The sequence below is a fragment of the Gorilla gorilla genome, chromosome 15 (assembly GCF_029281585.2).
Source record: "Gorilla gorilla gorilla isolate KB3781 chromosome 15, NHGRI_mGorGor1-v2.1_pri, whole genome shotgun sequence".
In the NCBI taxonomy this organism is placed as follows: domain Eukaryota; kingdom Metazoa; phylum Chordata; class Mammalia; order Primates; family Hominidae; genus Gorilla; species Gorilla gorilla.
In genome coordinates, this window is record NC_073239.2 from 122,089,360 (window position 1) to 122,098,253 (window position 8,894).

The following is an 8,894-nucleotide window of genomic DNA, read 5'->3' on the forward strand; positions in this document are numbered from 1 at the left end:
AAAGGAGCCAGCACGGGCTGCAGCCTGGCACGCGGCTCAGAACCCTCAACCCTATGTGCTTGTTTCCTGCTCCCCCAGCCTCTGGAGCCGGCTGACAGCTACCCCCTCAGTACATCTTCCTGCGTCCCCGACCCCTGTTCAAGCACCACTGCGCACCCCAACCAGTGGACAAGGGGACAAGGGGTCCCACAGGAAACAGGGCCACCCTCTGAGCCTGGGGGAGGGGAGAGCAGTCTCAAAATCCCACGTGGGAGGGGCCCAGGGCCAGGAGTCCAGATAAAGGAGGGGCCCAAGGAAGGGTCTCGCCCGGGCTCCTGAGAGGCAGGAAGACGGCTCCACTCTGCCAGCCGTCCTGATCTGCTAAGTGGAAATTACAGTCATTAGCGTCCCCTCCCAGAGGCCCGTGGTGCCCTGTGGGCCTGGAACTTGCCCCACCCCCTCTGCCACATATGGCCCAGGGAGAAGGCGCTAAAGGTGGGCGCCGGCTGCAGGGCGGAGGACTCTGGCCTCTGCGGGGCCGAGCCACGGAGCCACCTGGCTTTCGGGGATCCCTGGGACCCAGCCTTGTTCTACTGCCCACTTGACGCGGCGGGCACCCTCCTTCCTAGTGGGTCTTTACTCCCAACCCTGGCCTGGCCATGGGATTGCCAGGGTCTGGTGGGGGGGGGGGTCCCTTTCCAATGGGGCGCCTTCCTATGCAGACAGAGGAGAGGGGAGTGGTCAGGCTGGGTCCTCAAGGTGCCCAGACAGGGGTATGAGGACTCAAGTGCTCACCGGAGCAGCCAGGAACGCTCCCTGGAGGAGGGGGCCCGGAAGCTCCCTGGCTGCAAGAGTGGATTCCTGAGCAAAACCTCCGCGGGTGGAGAAAGAGAGTATGGCGGGGGCCACGGGGGTCCGAGTCCCGACCCGCGGCTGCGCACTCGCTCCCCTGCACCGCGGGCGGGGCTGGGGCCGGAAACGCGCGCGGCGGCTTCGGATTCCTGCGCGGTGGGACAAGCCCGCGCCTGCGCGCCGCCCGGACAGGGCACGTCGCCCGCGAGGGGGGTGGCGGGCCCAGGAGGAGGGGACCCCGACACCCCCTCACCGCCTGCCGGGGCGGGCCGCCACGCTGGACGGGGGCAGCGCGGGGCGGGGTCGGGGGGCGGCAGAAGGCGCCTTTGTGCGTCGCGTCCCCGAGCGTGTCGCGGCGGGCCCGGCACCGGCCCCGCTCCAGCGCCCGCCCCCGGCCCGCGCCCCGGGCCCCGCGCGCATACCTGGCGAGGCCACGAGGGGATTCTGCGGGCCAAGCCCCGCCTGGGCTGCGCCGCCGCAGGCGGGAGAGGCTGAGGATTCTTTTGGGAAGCCCCTCCGCCGGCTGTAACCCCAGGGCCGTGCCACCCTCCTGATCACCGCAAGCATGGACCCCCCAGCACGCTGCGGGTGGGACAGGCAGGGCCCCTGTGGGGTGGCTTGGCTGGCCTGGAGTTGGGGACGAAGTCCCCGGGCTTGGTCCCCCGAGGGCTTGGTTGGGCGTCCCGGGGTAGGTGGCTGCCGCGGCGATGTGGGCGGCTTGCGTGTGGCCGATCGGGGTCGCTGCTGAGCCCCGGAGAGCGGAGGGTCCAGGCTAGGCTGGGGGAGCGAGAGGCGAGGGCGGAGCCGCGGAGGTGTGGGCGGCTTGCGTGGTCCGAGAAGCCCCAGCTTCCCGGCAGGGCGGGGAAGGCTGGGGCGGGGCCAGAGCCGGAGCCGCGAAGCCGCGATGGAGAGGGCCTGGAGGGTGCGCCAGGAGCCGGCGTCAGGGCCTGCCTTCATCTCTCCAACCCCCACCCCAGTTATTCCTGTAACAAATTCCTACCGGGAGTTGACACAGCAGCTGTGCGCTGGGGACACACGAGATGCTCACCCTCCCTGCCCTCCAGGAGCTTGGACTCAGCTGAGGTCTGCAGGGGCCAGCAGGAGCAGAGCCTAGGGCCCTGGTGGGAAGGTCGTGGCCCACTAGGGAAGGCTGGGCCCGGGGGGTCAGGTGGAGGGCAGGCTGAGCTGCGAGCTGTTTCCTCAGCCTGGAGCAAGGCCACCACTCCCAGCGCCTGGCCTCCTCGCTCCCGAAAGCTCAGCTCAGCCTACATGTGCCGACCCCTCTGTCCCCCAGGCCCAGGTTGGGCACTGGTCAGGACGGTGCTCCCAGAGGGACCCAGTAACAGGAGCTAGGGTGAGAGCATGAGGGTGGGGGGAGTGGCAGAGAGGAGGGAGAGGAAGGAGGTGCTCAGGGCAGGAGTGTCTGGAGTGAGGAGGGAGAGGCAGGAGGTGCTCAGGGCAGGAGTGTCTCGAGTGGGTCTGGACAGGAACAGGGGGGGCATTCCAGGCAGAGGGGCCCAAAGAAGCAAAGGTGCACAAGGGAGAAATGCCCGCTGTGCTCCACCACAGTGGAGGTGCAAACCTCAGCATGGAAGATGAGGCTGGAGGGAGGGGCCTGGGCTGGAACATGGCCAGGATGGCAGTGGGGAGCCATTGGAGATGTTTGAGCAGGAGAGTGACAGGGTCAGATTCGAGTTTTGGAAAGATAACATCTTGAGCCATTAAACAGATTTCTAGGATTTCAGGTTTATTTATTTATTTATTTATTTAGAGACTCACTTCACTCTGTTACCCAGGCTGTAGTGCAGTGGTGCGATCTCTGCTCACTGCAATCACTCAAGGCCAAGTGATTCTCATGCCTCAGCCTCCTGAGTAGCTGGGACTACAGGTGTGCACCACCATGCCCAGCTAATTTTTGTATTTTTAGTAGAGGCGGGGTTTCGCCATGTTGGCCAGGCTGGTCTCGAATTCCTGGCTGTGATTACAGGCGTGAGCCACCACGCCCTGCTGGATTTTGGATTCTTGATACATATCATCAACCACTCTCCAGAGTTTGGCCAGCTTCACGCTCCATCAGTGGTCTCACCATAGACCTTCTAATCTTGATTGTGTTGGCTGGTGTCTATTTTCTAATGGTGTTTGGTTTTGGAACCTGCATTTCTTTGAAAAAGAGTGAGCATGTGCATTTTCCCGGATGCCTGGTATCCAACTGCACTTCTCCATGTGTGCATTGTCCCCTGAGCTGGCAAGAAGATCCTACTAGTTGGTCTGCATGCCATGCCAGCTCGGCCTTGCACCCTGGGGGCCCAGGTAACTAGCTCTCACCAACAGAAAGAGATGTGATGGACATCACCTGAGGCCAGACCCTAAGACCTCTGTGTGCCCCCTCCGTGTCTCCTGTCTGCAGCTGTTGTCCACACCAAGGGTGGCCTACAGAGGGAAGTGAGGACCTTGGGACTTCCTCCAGGACAGCCCTCGCTGTCCAAATCTCCACCTGCTGCAGAGCTGCCTCCAGTCAAGCCCTTGTTTCCGGCTTTCTGTGCCCTAAATAAACTTCCGCTAGGACTGAGCCATCAGCATTCTGTGGTGGGCATCGCTGCTGCGAGGTTGCCCTCATGCACACAAGCTCCTCACAGGTAAAGGTGATCTGCCTGTGGACATACTTGTTACAGAAGTTTCCCACCTGCTGTGCGCATCTTGCCTGCGTGCAGTCACCATTCTTTATGCAGTTGGTGCCTCCATCTGCTCCTGTGTGGTTTCTTCTTTTGGTTCCTTTATTATCTCTCTTTTGGTGCTGTTTCCCAGGGACTTAACTGCCGGAAGTTTGATAAATCCTCAACTCTCAAATTCACCCTTTTCTATAGATTTAAACAGACATTGAATGCTTCACCTAGCACTGGGGCAGAAGGAAGGTGCAGGCTCGGCCCTTGGCCCTTCTCAAGGGTATGAGATCAGTTTGGCCGAGAAGGGCGCCCTGAATGTCAGGCTGCTTGTCAGGAAGCGCTGACAGGCCCAGTGAGATGCGGAGATTCAGTTGCGAACACCCGGCCTGAGCCGTGGAGCAGCACTCCAGGATGAGCGAGGGCAAATTACACCTTTTCCCCAATTCCCTCACAACAGGACCATGCCTAGTCCTTGAGGAATTGGGGGAGGGATGTAATTTGTCCTCCTCCAGGACAGCCCTCGCTCACCCTGGAGTGCTGCTCCGCGGCTCAGGCCGGGTGTTCGCAACTGAATCTCCGCATTTCACTGGGCCTGGCAGCGCTTCCTGACAAGCAGCCTGACATTCAGGGCGCCCTTCTCGGCCAAATTGATCTCACACCCTTGAGAAGCTCCAGAATGAGTCTGAGAAGCCTCACCGGGGCTGATACATCCCTCCAAGGTGGGGGTCGGGAGACTCCCTGGCCAGGGGTGGCCTCCCCTGGGCCAACTCCAGGCTTTGCCAGGCCCCCTTGGAGCCTGCACCAGCCGTGCCCACCAGGCACAGGCCAGCACGCACGGAGGCTGGCAGGTCTGTGAGCCTAGGATTAGGGGCCCACAGAGGCAGACCCAGGGGTCCTGGAGGTCACAGACAAGGCCGTCAGCTTCTCTCAGCCCGTGCAGCCTGGCCCTGGCCCACCAGGCCAACCCTGTGTGGGTGCGTACACCACCCCCATCCCGGAGGCCACACTCCACCTGGCTCCCGTCCCATGGCTGCCCCAGGGAGGTCTTCCTCTCTTCTCTGCCCACAATTCACCCTTTCCCTGAGCCCTCTTCTCTCACCTGGGATCTGATCTTTCCTCCTGGACACTCATGATGCCCACAGCTTGGTCACCAGCTCTGTGCTAGAGATCCTGACAATCCCTAAGCCCCTTCCCCAGCCTTGGTCTCCCCATCCCGGGAGCAGGGCGGTGATGCCACCCTGTACATGCCTCTGTCCCCAGCCCCGGCTCTTCTCCAAAGTGCGATGCGGGTCTCCAGTGGCCTGGGACCTCCATCTCTCAGAGGCACCCCTCCCCTGGCAGTTCAGGCTCAGGAGCCACCTCTTTCCCTCCCTCTCTGATCAATTCAACCTCCTAAACATCTATCCACTCTGAGCCCTACCGGCCCCTACTCCAGTGCTGACTCCTCCTCACCTGTCCCATTCCTGGCTCCCCAACTCACCTTGTCTCCATCCTGGCTGCCAAGAGAGCATCTCAAACACACATCTGACATGCCCCCTCCTCTGCTCTGAAGCACACCATTGCTCCCCAGTACCTGCAAGATCAAACCCAAGCTGCTGTTGTGGCCACAACCTCAATAGAGCCCACACCCCGCCAGGCTATGTCTGGCTATTTACAGGTCCTCCCACCCAGGTTCTGTCCCCCGCACTGAAACTCAGGTGTTACTGCTTCGGCAAACCCTGTCCTGCCTCTGCCCCCCTTCTGAGTCCCACCCAGCTCTACACCCTCCTTTGTGCCCCTGACCTGGCCTGTGTCTGCATCAGTTGAGAAGCCCTTGCCTCTCTGGCCTTCCCCGGCTGGGTTTCAGGGCCCTGCCATTTCAGCCCCAAGCCGGAGTCAAATACTGTGTTTCCCCAAACCACAGCAAGGAGAGCCCTCACCAAGAGCCTGCAAAATGAGATGCTCAGCCCCTGTCTGGGATGCAGCCTCCCAGAGAGGTGGAGTGACTGGCTTGGTGTCACACAGCACATCCAAGTCCCAGGTAGCTAAACAGAAAGGAGGAGCCCTGGGCCTGTGCCCTTCAAGTCCTCCTGGAAGCTCAAGCTGCCCTCTGGGCTTAGGGAGCCGACTCCATTCCCTGCAGGTCCAGCCCCTGTCCCCCTGCCTCCCAACCCTCTACAACACACACACATACACACACACATACACACCTGAAGCAGCTTGGTTGAGCCAGGCATTAGACGGGCAGGCTCCAGCATGCCCTGGCATCCTGGCCCAGTGGCTGGGAAGATCCCTGACAGGCCTGGTCAGCACCCGGCATCTCAGGAGCTCAGGCCCTGGAGGTCTGAACAGAGAGCACCCGCACAGCCCACTGACCTGTGACTGAGCTGTAGGGCCGAGGGGCCAGGGCGTCCTGTCCCTGAACCACGTAGCCCAGCAGGGGAGGGGCTGCCATGGGAAGGCCAGGTCCCAGCATTGCTTATGGGGAGGGCAGAGGGGGCCGGGGCAGCTCAATGCAGCGCTGGGCCAGCTAGGGTGCAAGGCAGGCCTAGAGGGGCCGTGACACCTGCCACAGCCCAGAGCCTCCCCTAGGCCTCCAAAGCTGCAGGAATGTGGGCACTGGAACCTGGCAAGCACGGCCAGGGCAATGGTGGGCACCTCCCGCCAGGCCCCTCCACACAGGGCTGAATGGCACTCTCTAGCCCAGTCTTCTGACATGGCCTGGAAAGAGATTTCAGGTTGCTTAGTTTTTTGTTTTTGTTTTTGCTTTTTTCCCCCCATAAAAGATAGGTGGATTTCAAGATTAATTCTTGAATATTTTATAATTTTTGTTCTTTTGGAAAATGAGCTCTTCCCTGTTATTTTTTTTTTTTTTTTTTTGCTGGCTTTAAAGAATGCTATTGACTTCTTTGTGTTGGGCCCCCTTGTTGACCTCTGATTAGTGCTAATAGTTAACTGTTGGTTATTTGGGAAATTCAACATTAAGCAACCACGTTACCATGAAAGACACGGTAATATAACTTTGCCTTCCTTGATATTGCTCCTCAAAGGCTGATTTCTTTTTCCTGTCTTGTTGCATTGGCCAGGACTTCCAGGATGATATGGAAGAGTAACTGAGAGCAGCCGCCCGGTGCTTCCCAACCTTAGAGGGAGGTCACGGGCAGTCTCCCTGCGATGCCGGCCACAGGTGTGAGGAAGACAGTCCTTATAGGAAAATGCCCTCTCGTTCTTATTCTCTACTTTAAAAAATCTTTAAATCATGAGTATATTAAATGTTATCAAATGCCATGTTCTACATCAATGTAATGATTACAATTTTTTTTTTTGAGACAGGGTCTCGCTGTGTCGCCCAGGCTGGAGGGCAGTGGTGTGATCTGGACTCACTGCAGCCTCGACCTGTTGGGCTCAAGTGATCCTCCCACATCAGCCTCCAAGTAGCCAAGACCACAGGCAGGCGTCACCATGCCCAGCCCCCATGATGACTTTACTTTTCTTCTTGAACCTGGTGAATGTCTGTGTTAACATTTCTGATTTGAACCCTTCTGATATTCCTGAGATAAACTTTATGTGACCTTGGTATTCTGTTGGATTTTGGTTAGCTGATACTTCAAGATTTTTATAAAACTGGGTTGCAATTTATTTGTGTTCCCATTTCTAGCTGTCTATGAGCTTCATCAAATGGGCAGGACCACTTTCCCTTAACTTCTCCTTTTCTGGAACAACGGACATATCCTGTGGATTATCTGTTCCCCACAGGTTTGGGATATGGGTGCTGTGAATGCCACTGTGCTGGGGGCTTTGGGAAGTGTGTGTTTGTGTGCGTGTGTGGTGGGATACAGGTGTGGTTACTACTTTGATTTCTTTCTTTCTTTTTTTTTTTTTTTGAGATGGAGTCTCACTCTGTTGCCCACGCTGAAGTGCAATGGCGTGATCACGACTCACTGCAACCTCCGCCTCCTGGGTTCAAGCGACTCTCTTGCCTCAGCCTCCAGAGTTGCTGGGATTACAGGCACCCACAACCATACCCTAAATTTTGTATTTTTAGTAAAGATGGGGTTTCACCATTTGGCCAGGCTTGTCTTGAACTCCCAGTTACCAATTTCTTATGTGTCGTTTTGAAGACTTTCTAGGTATGACCAACCTAGTAAATTGAGTCACCCACCACTGTTTTGTTTGTGTTTGTTTGTTTGTTTGTTTTTTAGAATGGGGTTTCACCTTGTTGCCCAGGCTAGTCTTGAACTCCTGGGCTCCAGCAATCTACCCTCCTCAGCTTCCCAAAGTGCTGGGATTATAGGCGTGAGCCACCATGCCTGGCCCCACCACTCATTCTTAACCTCTTCTTCTTTGCCTTTCTCTGTTGCAGAGTCCTGGAAGTTAAATGCTCTATTTCCCAGCCTCCCTTGCAGCTAGGAGCAGTCATGTGACTCCATTCTGGCCAATGAGATACAAGAAACACTTGCTGACAGGTGCAATCAGAAAGTGTTTGCTTTTCCAGTAACATGTAGGACCAGTCACCTTTTTGCATTTCCCCTTTCTTCTTGATTCGAACATTGCATTGCCATCATGTTTGGAGATGAGTCAGCCATCTTGCAAATAGGAGGCAGCAAGACTGAGGGAAATGCCATCCTGCTTCAGAGGGCAGAATGGAAAGAGAAGCCTAAGATGGCAATGGTACGGTTGGGCAGCTGAGTCAGGACTGGGGCCACTGCCTCTGGGTTTTAAGGGAGAAAAATAAACCCCTGTTTGTTGGCCTCATGTTAGGTTGGATTTTCTTTTACTTAAACCCAAGACACTTCTAACATACAAAACCAGACACACATGTGCATGCCACATGTACATCACAAGTGATCACAAACTGTCCGACTAGCACCTTGATTTTTCCACTGAACCATCAGTCTTGCAGATCATCCTTTATCAGTGCCTGGCAAGTTGTCTTGTCCTTGTTTTCTTGGGTTTTTGTTTTTGTTTTTGTTTAAGACAAGGTCTTATCTGTTGCCCAGGCTGGAGTGCATTGGCACAATCATAGCTCACTACAGCCTGGACCTTCTGGGCTCAGCAGTCCTCCGTCCTCAGCCTCCCGAGTAGCTGGTACTAAAGGCATGTGCCACCATGCCCGGCTAATTTTCACATGTTCTTTTAGAGACTGGGTCTTGCTTTGTTGCCCAGGCTGGTCTTGAACTCCTGGACTCAAGCAGTCCCCCTGCCTAGGCCTCCCAAACTGCTGACACTACAGGCATGAGCCACTCCACCCAGCCTCGTTTTTGTTAATGGCAGTATACCACCACTCTGGATGTGTAATATGATTTATTTAACCAGCCTCATCAACCTTTTGAGTTGTTTCCAAACTCTTTGCTATTGAGGTAGGAAACAGAACTCAACTCTGGAGGTAGGGCTCAGACACTGGACCAAATTGAGGACTAG

General features: G+C 56.7%; 1 long non-coding RNA gene across 4 annotated transcripts; it reads left to right on the forward strand.

The window, feature by feature from the left end:
• Window positions 1-936: 936 nt before the first annotated feature.
• LOC129526699 (uncharacterized) lies at window positions 937-8,369 on the forward strand. 4 transcript variants are annotated; one of them, XR_008671428.2, is made up of 4 exons: window positions 937-3,467; window positions 6,560-6,660; window positions 6,807-6,978; window positions 7,132-8,369. It is a non-coding gene; the product is annotated as an uncharacterized lncRNA (long non-coding RNA). The 4 variants fall into 4 exon arrangements; XR_008671426.2 differs by having other exon boundaries at window positions 937-3,141; window positions 3,239-3,467; window positions 6,807-8,369; XR_008671429.2 differs by having other exon boundaries at window positions 937-1,914; window positions 3,239-3,467; window positions 6,807-8,369.
• The last annotated feature ends 525 nt before the right edge of the window (window positions 8,370-8,894 follow it).